Source organism: Tasmannia lanceolata, unplaced genomic scaffold (genome assembly GCF_043159265.1).
Source record: "Tasmannia lanceolata isolate RefF3 unplaced genomic scaffold, GAP_Taslan_0.1 ptg000003l, whole genome shotgun sequence".
NCBI lineage: Eukaryota > Viridiplantae > Streptophyta > Magnoliopsida > Canellales > Winteraceae > Tasmannia > Tasmannia lanceolata.
The window spans coordinates 40,974,969-40,984,546 of NW_027518680.1; the positions used below are offsets into that span (position 1 = coordinate 40,974,969).

Sequence of the window (9,578 nt, forward strand, 5' to 3'; positions counted from 1 at the left end):
AGTAGAGAGGTAGAGGAAAGAGAACTCCTACAAATTAAGAAGTTTCCCTGCTAATCCATGAAGAAATCCCCAAAGTACACAACAACCTCCCTCCAAACTCCCTCCAAACCCACTTTAAAAAAACTCCTTCTAAAAGCTTCCCACATGCCACCCACTATCTCCTATTTATAGAGAGAAAGGTGGGGTCTAGAAGTTTCCACTTGCCTCCAACCACCTTCACCCAGCCTTATTACAATTACCTCCTATATCACACTCTATTTACAAGAATGCCCTCACCATAAAGCCTCTCAAACACTCCAAAAATTATACAAAAGCTACTAGTAAACTACCACCCATTTATCTACGAAACCCCAAGGCTTTGCCGGGGAACCCGGCCCACATCATCAAGCAATGGAATTGATATATCACAAAAAAAAGTACGTTCTTAACAATCCTTTTACCGAGACGCAACACAAAAAGAAATTAACGAAGTAGCTTAATATGATGCTCAAGCAATGGAATTGATATATCACAAAAAATCAAAGCACGTTCTTTTAAGGGCTGTTTGATAACGTGGATTTTAGAATCCAAGTATTAGTTTGAAAGCAATGTAAAAGAGGGGCAAGAAATCTGAAAACGATGGAAAGAGGGGTGAGAAATCAATTATTTTCTTGGATTTTAAGCAAGAAATCTAGGTTTTAGAAATCTCTCCGCCACCCAGAGATTTCTAAAACCTGGAAACACGGGATGATCTCCTACTCTCTCGCTCGACGAAAGAAAATGACAGATGGTCTCCTTCTCTCGTCTCCCATCCAGGATATTGAGGAAATCTAGGATTTTAAAATCCTTGTATCCAAACAGCCCCTTAAAGTATTACGTAATCCAAGAGATCATCAGTAGAGGAGATGTAGTCATTACAAAGATTGGTTTAATAGATAACATAGCAGATCCCTTGACCAAATCTCCTAGTCAGAAGATGTTTGTGATAAACTTAAAGAAAATAGGTCTTGGGTATATAATTGAATGCTTTTGAGTGCAAGTGGGATATTCAGTGTACATGCCGTAAATATTAGTGTTTATGTCCTAAAAGCAATTATCTATGTAATAAGCCTTGATTAATTTATATTCATAACATTTATTAGGTAAATTAAAAGGAATGTATAACGTGCTTACTTATTGAGAACATGTTTTCTCTTGGTTCCAAAGTTGGAATATCATACCCAATGAAAACCTTGATTAGTTGTTGATTTCATGACATTTATTGGATAAATTGAAAGGGATATGTAACTCTCTTACTTATATTGAACATATGTTTTTACTATGTAACAAAGTATGAATATCATGCTATGGATTCACTGATCCTAAGGGGCATAATAATATGATATTCCAATCCTTGGACATGATATTCCAATCCTTTGCAGACCCAGAAGGTCAATAGTTGGGGTTGAGAGTTGGGTTTAAGACCAGACACCTCATCCCGCACATAACTAGCAGCAGTTCTAGCTTCCAAACCCACATTGGGTGATTTATCTCAGTCACTGGTAGGGGTGCAACTTTGGTCGGGTTCAACCCAAACACGACAGGTTCAACCCAAAAAAAAGCCGGGTTGGGTTGGGTTCGGGTTGAGTTTTCCCAACCCGGGTCGGGTTCGGGTCAAGTTTGGGTTGAGGGTTCGGGCAACCCGACTTTTTTTATGAAATTTTTTCTTTTGTAAGCTTAAAAATTCGGGTTGGGTTGGGTGGAACTCGGGTAGGGTTGGAAAAAAGAATTCCTCGAGTCGGGTTTGGTTGAACTTCGTCGGGTTGGAAAACGGGTCGGGTCAGGTCCGGTTGGAAAAAAGGGTTGCTCGGGCCGGGTCGGGTTGGCCTCAACCCAACCCAACCCGACCCGAGTTGCACCCCTAGTCACTGGAGTAGAGACCCTAAGTAGGCGACATGAGTATAGTAAATTGTTTACACACTAAACGAAATATATATATATATATATATATATATATATATATAGAGAGAGAGAGAGAGAGAGAGAGAGAGAGAGAGAGAGAGAGAGAAAACGATATATATGAGAAAACGGTTCCTACACATATGTGTAGATAAGTTATCTACACACTAGCTTAAAATACAGTGGGGGCCACATTATTTGGGTGATCCAAACCATTCATTTTTAAGGCCCTCACATAGATAGGGTGTCCACAAAAAATCAGATCCATAGGATCATCCTAACCATTCGAACTGTGGAGGCAAAAAATGGACTAATTTGTGAAGGTTTAAAGACATCCATTTTACCTCCACAAATCGTAGGGTTGGGATGATCCTATGGATCTGATTTTTTGTAGACACCCTATCTATATGAGGGCCTTTAAAATGGATGGCTTGGATCACCAAACAATGTGGGCCCCCACTGTATTTTAAGCTAGTGTGTAGAGAACTCTCTACACATATGTGTAGGAACCGTTTTCTCATATATATATATATATATATATATATATATATATATATGAGAATAGAGTTCCTAAGGTGTCACCTCATATAGCTTATATGAGGTGGCGCTCGCAAAACATAAGGGGCCCTTCCATATATATCATTTGATAGGCCCTCACATAGATAGGGTGTGCCCAAAAAATGAACTTCATAGGATCATCCTAACCCTTCCATTTGTGGAGGTTGAAATGGATGGGTATAAACCTCCATAAATTTGCCTATTTTTAACCTCCATAAATGGAAGGGTTACAATGATCCTATGGACCTGATTTTTTGTAGGCACCATATCCATCTAAGGGCCTTTCAAATGAGTGGTTTGGATCACACCAAAAATGTGGGCCCCTTATGTTTTGCGAGCGCCACCTCATATAAGCTATATGAGGTGACACCTTAGGAACTCTATTCTCATATATATATATATATATATATATATATATATATAGAGAGAGAGAGAGAGAGAGAGAGAGAGAGAGAGAAGAGGTCCTACTTCCAAGAGTAGATTACTTATCTACTCTGCCAGCTTAAAATACAGTGGGGGCCACACTGTTTGCGTGATGCAAACCATTCGTTTGATGGGCCCTCACATAGACAAGGTGTGCCCAAAGAATTAGCTCCATAGGATCAGCCCAACCCTTTGATTTGTGGAGGAAAAAATGGACGGGCATAAACCTTCACAAATCTGTCCATTGTCTGTCTCCACGGTTCAGAGGGTTAAGATGATCCTATGGAGTTGATTTTTTTGGGCACACCGCTACCCGACCCAAGTGGCCCCCACTGTATTTTAAGGCGAGGAGTAGATAAGTTATCTACTCTAGGGAGTATGAACTCTTTTCTCATATATACAGGGTTCCTGTGCTTAACCTCAGAAAGGGTTCCTGCGGTGGCATGTTATATGCAGATTATACGCATTCCCATTGGCTGAAAGATGCGGACCCACATGAGAATAAAAATCTGAAAACGAAAATAAAAAAACGACCGTCGAACCCTTATGTTCTCTATGTTTGGGTTTTTGGAGGTTCTCTTCTCTGCTTCTCTCTGTCTGCCAAAACAAACTTCTCTTCTCAACGAGAAAACCCAACGAGGTTTCTGCCACTTCATCAACCCAAAAAGGTCGGTCCCCTCTTTCTTTACTCTATTTTTTTTTCCTCTTGGGTTGGGATTTTTTCCTTTTCCTCCTCTACGGTTTGTTTTGATTTGGTTGGGTTTTGGTAAATTGTTGATTGGCATTTTTTGCCGCCGTGTGGAGTGGGAGATTGTAGAGTTTGTTGTTTCTACGCAAATCTGCAAATTGTTTAAAACCCTAATCAAATCATCTTCTTTGATTTTTCTTTTTTTGGGTTGTGAAAACCATATGGTTCAGATTATTAGGGTTCCATATGGTTTTTTTGATTTTTTTCTTTTTTGGGTTGTGAAAACCATATGGTTCGAACCCTAATAATCTACCAGATTTTTTTTCTTCCATGTTTTCCTAACCAAATTATTAGGGTTCGAACAACATTGTTCCCATTTCATTTGATTATTTGGGTTGTGAAAACCAAATTGTTACTCTAGGGTTTTTTTGTTTTTCCCCCCTCTAGGTTTGTTTTGATTTGGTTTGCTTTTGGTAAATTGTTGATTGGCATTATTTGCTGATTTTTTCATGTGTTTGCTAAAACCACAGTTTTCATTGTCAAGAATTAGTACTAGAAAATCAGCAAGAACTCAACCGCTTCATCTTCAAATTCTAACAGGCTGCCGAGCTTGATAAGCTCAGTCTTTGAAAACATGACTATGCTTTGGGAAGCAATACAGTGATGAAAATGACCAAACCCCCCATCCGATGGAAACAACAAAAGAAGCCCTATTTCAAGGATTGATTTTCAAAATATACAATAATCCCCCTTCATTGATACAATTGGGTTCAAAGTACTTAAGATGTTGGCAAAAAGTGGATCTTTAGCTCAAATGGTAGAGCACTTGGGAGAGAGGGCATGACCCCAATTTTTCTCAAGAGGATGGTGGTTCGAATCCACCAAGATCCTTAACTTTGTCTCTGCGAGTGTACTGAGAATGCAGGATTTGCTAAGAATCTGGTTTTATATTTTCATGCACCATGTCGAACTTCCATAATTTTTTAAGTTGAATTTTTGTGGCAGCTATTTGCAAAATAATCAGTTAACCGGTGAAGTTAGTGTTCTTGGGGGTTTGCCTATAAATACTCTGTAAGACGAAATGAGAAAAAGCTGGAAAGGCTCTTTGGGATCTCTTTCAGTTAGTACAGATAAAGGTAGTTATTGCTTAGTTAACTTCTTCTTTTCCTCTTCCTTCAAGATGAAGTCCCTTGATTTTCTGAGGTGGCAAGCTTTAATTTTGCCTGAGATGGAGATTTCTGTTCTCTAAAATATTGAATTGTGATGTGCATCATACACAATTGATATTAGCTCGAGGTTCTACTAAACAAAAAGATGGAATATTTTAGCTAGGAGTCTTGAATATTTTGTTACTGGTATGCCACCAGATGGAAATTGCTAACAACATGATGGATGATCACATCCATTATTACAAGTTTGAGAATAATTCTAGAACTATTTCCTAATGGATGCATTGTGAACGCACAGCTAAATCCACCCTACCACTATTTATCCATCAGGTTTGTATTTTTTCATGGTCAGCTTTGCTTAAAATCTGTCATGAAATACTCAGCTTAAGAATTCCCTCCGAACAGAAGTATCCGTATATCAACGGAAAGTTCTGGTCAATTATCTCATTCATTTCTGATGGAATTCTTTGAAGATTTGCTTATTATACATTGACTTTCTTGTTTATTTAGCTCTACTGGTGCATCTGATTCCCACGTTTTTCATTGTTTCATGCATCTGATTCCTGCTCTGGTAATTACATGTTGAGTATAAACTGCTAAAAAAATTTGGAGCTGAATTCAACAAGGTGTTTGTCCAGGGGGTCTTCCTGAATTGGAGCTGGAATTGGCGAGACATTTTGTTTGCTTATAGAAAACTCTTAGTCCATGCAGGCTTTATTATGAATTATTTTATATTGCTTATCTTTTCCATTTTTTTCACTTATAGTCAGAATTAACTAGGGATCATAATTATGTTGCTTGATCCAGGTACTAGTTGTCAAGAAAATTGATAGCGTAGCGCTGTCTTTGCAAGAAGAAGATAATTTTCTTGAGGCTGTTTCAAACATGTCACGTTTAAGGCATCCAAACATCATTACACTGCAAGGTTATTGTGTAGAGCATGGGCAACGCCTTCTGGTCTATGAATATATTGGAAATGGAACTTTGCATGATATCTTGCACTTTACTGAAGATGAAAGCAAGACATTAACATGGAATGCACGTGTTAGAAGGCTCTGCCAGGACCCTGAGGGTCAAATTTATGGGAATGAAATCCACACTCATTTGATTTTGCAATCCTCACTTTATTATCATCATCTGAATGTGTTTTCTTTATCAGTATTGCTCTTCTTTCACCTTGTCTCTGCGAATGATTTTGTCAATAATTAGGAACAATGATTTTTTCTCAACTGAACTAGTACATACACCATCAATTTCACATAGGAAGCTCCATAATCTGTTTTCACTATTCTACTAATGAAATCACATTGTCTTTTACACAAGATATCTTCAAAAATTAAGATACCCTCTTGAAGGGAAGTCAACTAAGCATGTACAGACAAAAACATAGGGTAGACAAATATATCTAAAATACTCTCATTGAGTTCAAACTGTATAAAATGTAAAACCTGTAGAAAGTTCAATTACAGAATGTCAAAAGATGTACAAATTGGATTCTCTCTACTCTAAATTATACAAAACAACTTGCTAATCCACTAATCAGAGTCATTTTCATTGAAATAGCCTTCAAGGAGCCTTCAAAACCAACCCTCAAGCAGGCTTGGAGCTTCATCACCCATTCCATGCCACTTGCACTACCTGCATTGAGAAAAAAACCAGGAAAAAATATTATTACTCTCTAATCAACAGGTTGTACATATCAATGGTTCTCAAATTCTAAAACATACAGGGACTAAACATAAATCTAATAATAGACTCAAATTTAAAACAAAGTAGTTTGTGCAATTATTAAAATATGGTAGTGCCAAGATCAGCAGCCTAAAAAAAACCATTAAAAACGATGAGGCAGGTCCTTGATAGCCAAGTACCCTCTTCATGAGGGTATTGCTAAAATTTAGTACCTCTTCTGTGATGAATATATCTTCTTGCAATTAAGAGGCAAATTAGCCTCTCTCAAGTATCGCTTGAGTGTAAATCTCAGCCTTTACTCACCTCTTAGTTTATATTACTAAGCAGGGCAATTTCAAGTTTTTAAAACCTGAACTTCACACTCCTACAAATAATTCATTTCTTTATAAATTCCTGATGATTGATTATCTTTAACTAATGAAAGAAAATCCCCCAACTTAGATAGGCAATCTAAAGATGCTATAGGGATTGGAGTCCATGAGATTGTAGGACTAGCGAATCCATGACATGGACCTAAAGTGATGCCACCCTGATGGGTCGGGGTGCAACTCTAGTCGATTTTTTGGGATGAGTTTTTACCATAAAATTGAGTCAGGTTCGGGTTGATTCCAAATCATTTTTTAGCAAAAGCTCAGTGCGATCCGACCCAAGTTTTGCACCCTTAGAAGAGATGGGGTTGTGGGGCCATGGCAACACAATGGTGAAGGAGGTCCTTGAAAGGCAAGGCAAGTCAAAGAGCTCTGGATTATTTAATCAACCAATTACACAATGGTGAAGGAGGTCCATATGAGACACTGAAATTTGAGCTTAGGACCTGAGATTTCTTTTTCTGCGGTTTTCAAAGAAAAATTCATTGTATTTTTTAGTTATCCATGGTCTTGGATTGTAGCAAACATGACATTCTATAAACAGAAAGAGTAGGTAGACAGTTGTATCAGGATTAATGCTAAGTTGCTAACAGACACTAAGTCTTGGATTGCAAGAAGAAGAAAAAAATTTCTTACCATGAGTAGGTTGAACTTTCGATCAGGATTAATGCTAAGAGATAGTAGTCCCTATTTGGACTGCAAGAAAAACATTTATGACGAAAAGCTTTTTCCATGGGGAAATTTTTTTCTTTAGGCTGCATTTCTTCCGACGTAAAATGGATGGAAAACAAATAATCTGCTCATTTTTTACTCTAAAAATGGACGTAAAATGGATGGAAAACAATGTTTTTTTGGTACACACATCGACTAAACAGAAATTTGAGCATAAATCAATGGTTCTCAAAATCTAAAACAAAGTAGCAATCAAATGGACGAAGAGCAATATCACATACCTAGCTAAAGGAGCAATATCAGAATGCAATATCTTCTTCTTCATCTTCCTCCCCCTCCTCCCTTGTACTCATCCTCCCCCTCCTCCCTTGTACTCATCTCCTCCATTATACGCATCTATAGCCAGAAATAAACATTAACTCGCATGGTTTTGAAATTTACAACAAAAAAGAAGACAGTCTTTACATTTGTAAAAAAAAAAAAAAAAAAAAGCCTCTGAACCTACTGTTTCTTTCGTTTTTGTTCGTCCTCAACTTTCTTCTCACAAAAAAAGAATGAACCTAAAGTTCTCTGGCCCCCACTCAAATAAAATCTGGAAAGAAAAAACAATTCCACGAGCAAGCCTAAACTGACACATGCAAAACACCAAAACCTCACATAAAACCCTGTTCAAGATTCCATCACTTTCTTTTTCATACTTCCAATCTAAACAATTAACATCTGAAAGAAAATTATATAAATGAATAAGCTCCATTGACCAAAACCTACAAACTGGAATTCTATTTACATTCAAAATACAAATATGAGGTGACCGCTAAAAACATGGTGGGCCCACATTTTTTGGGTGATCTGAACCGGTCATTTGATAGGCCCTGACGTAGATAAGGGGTGCCCAAACAATTTGGTTTTCACAACCCAAATAATCAAATGAAAGGGGAACAATGTTGTTCGAACCCTAATAATCTGGTTTTCACAACCCAAAGAAAAAAAATCTGGTTTTCGTCCAGATTATTAGGGTTCGAACCATATGGTTTTCACAACCCAAAAAAAATCAAAGAAGATGGTAGGAACCCTAATATTCTGAACCATATGGTTTTCACAACCCACAAAAAGAAAAAATAAAAAACAGCATATGGAACCCTAATAATCTGAACCATGTGGTTTTCACAACCCAAAAAAAGAAAAATCAAAGAAGATGATTTGATTAGGGTTCTATTAGGGTTTTCAACAATTTGCAGATTTGCGTAGAAACAACGAACTTTACAATCTCCCACTCCACACGGCGGCAAAAAATGCCAATCAACAATTTACCAAAAGCCAACCAAATGAAAACAAACCAGGGAAAAAAACGAAAAAAACCCAACCGTAGAAGAGGAAAAGGAAAAAATCCCAACCCTAGAGGAAAAAAAAAATTTAGAGTAAAGAAAGAGGGGATTAGAGTAAAGAAAGAGGGGAGCCAACCAAATGAAAACAAACCAGGGAAAAAAAAGAAAAAAACCCAACCGTAGAGGAGGAAAAGGAAAAAATCCCAACCCTAGAGGAAAAAAAAAAACAAATTAGAGTAAAGAAAGAGGGGATTAGAGTAAAGAAAGAGGGGATTGACCTTTTTGGGTTGAAGAAGAGGCAGAATCCTCGTTGGGTTTTCTCGTTGAACAAAAACCCTTGGATTGAATCTCGTTTTGGCAGAGAGAGAGAGAGAGAGAGAGAGAGAAGCAGAGAAGAGAAGTTCAAAAAACCCAAACATAGAAAAGAGAAGGGTTCGTGGGTCTTTTTTCTATTTTCGTTTTCACTTTTGCAACTCATGTGGACCCGCATCTTTCAGCGAATGAGAATGCATATAAAATGCCACCGCAGGTAGCTTTTCTGAGGTTAAGCGCAGGAACCCTATTCTCATATATATATATATATATATATATATATATATATATATATATATATATATATAAGTAAAGGGTTTCTGCGCTCGAGCGCAGATAAGCTTATCTGTGCTCGAGTGCAAAAACAGCGGTGGGCCCACATTGTTGGGGAGATCCAAAGAATTCATTTGGAAGGCCCTTTCCTGGATAGGGTGTCTACCAAAAATCAGCTCCATTG

General features: G+C 37.6%; 1 long non-coding RNA gene across 2 annotated transcripts; it reads right to left on the bottom strand.

Moving 5' to 3' along the window:
* Nucleotides 1-6,020: 6,020 nt before the first annotated feature.
* LOC143862335 (uncharacterized) lies at nt 6,021-9,268 on the bottom strand. 2 transcript variants are annotated; one of them, XR_013240261.1, is made up of 3 exons: nt 9,088-9,268; nt 7,766-7,880; nt 6,021-6,393 (listed from the first exon to the last, which is right to left on the bottom strand). It is a non-coding gene; the product is annotated as an uncharacterized LOC143862335 (long non-coding RNA). The 2 variants fall into 2 exon arrangements; XR_013240263.1 differs by lacking the exon at nt 9,088-9,268 and adding an exon at nt 7,990-8,443.
* Between the last annotated feature and the right edge of the window lie 310 nt (nt 9,269-9,578).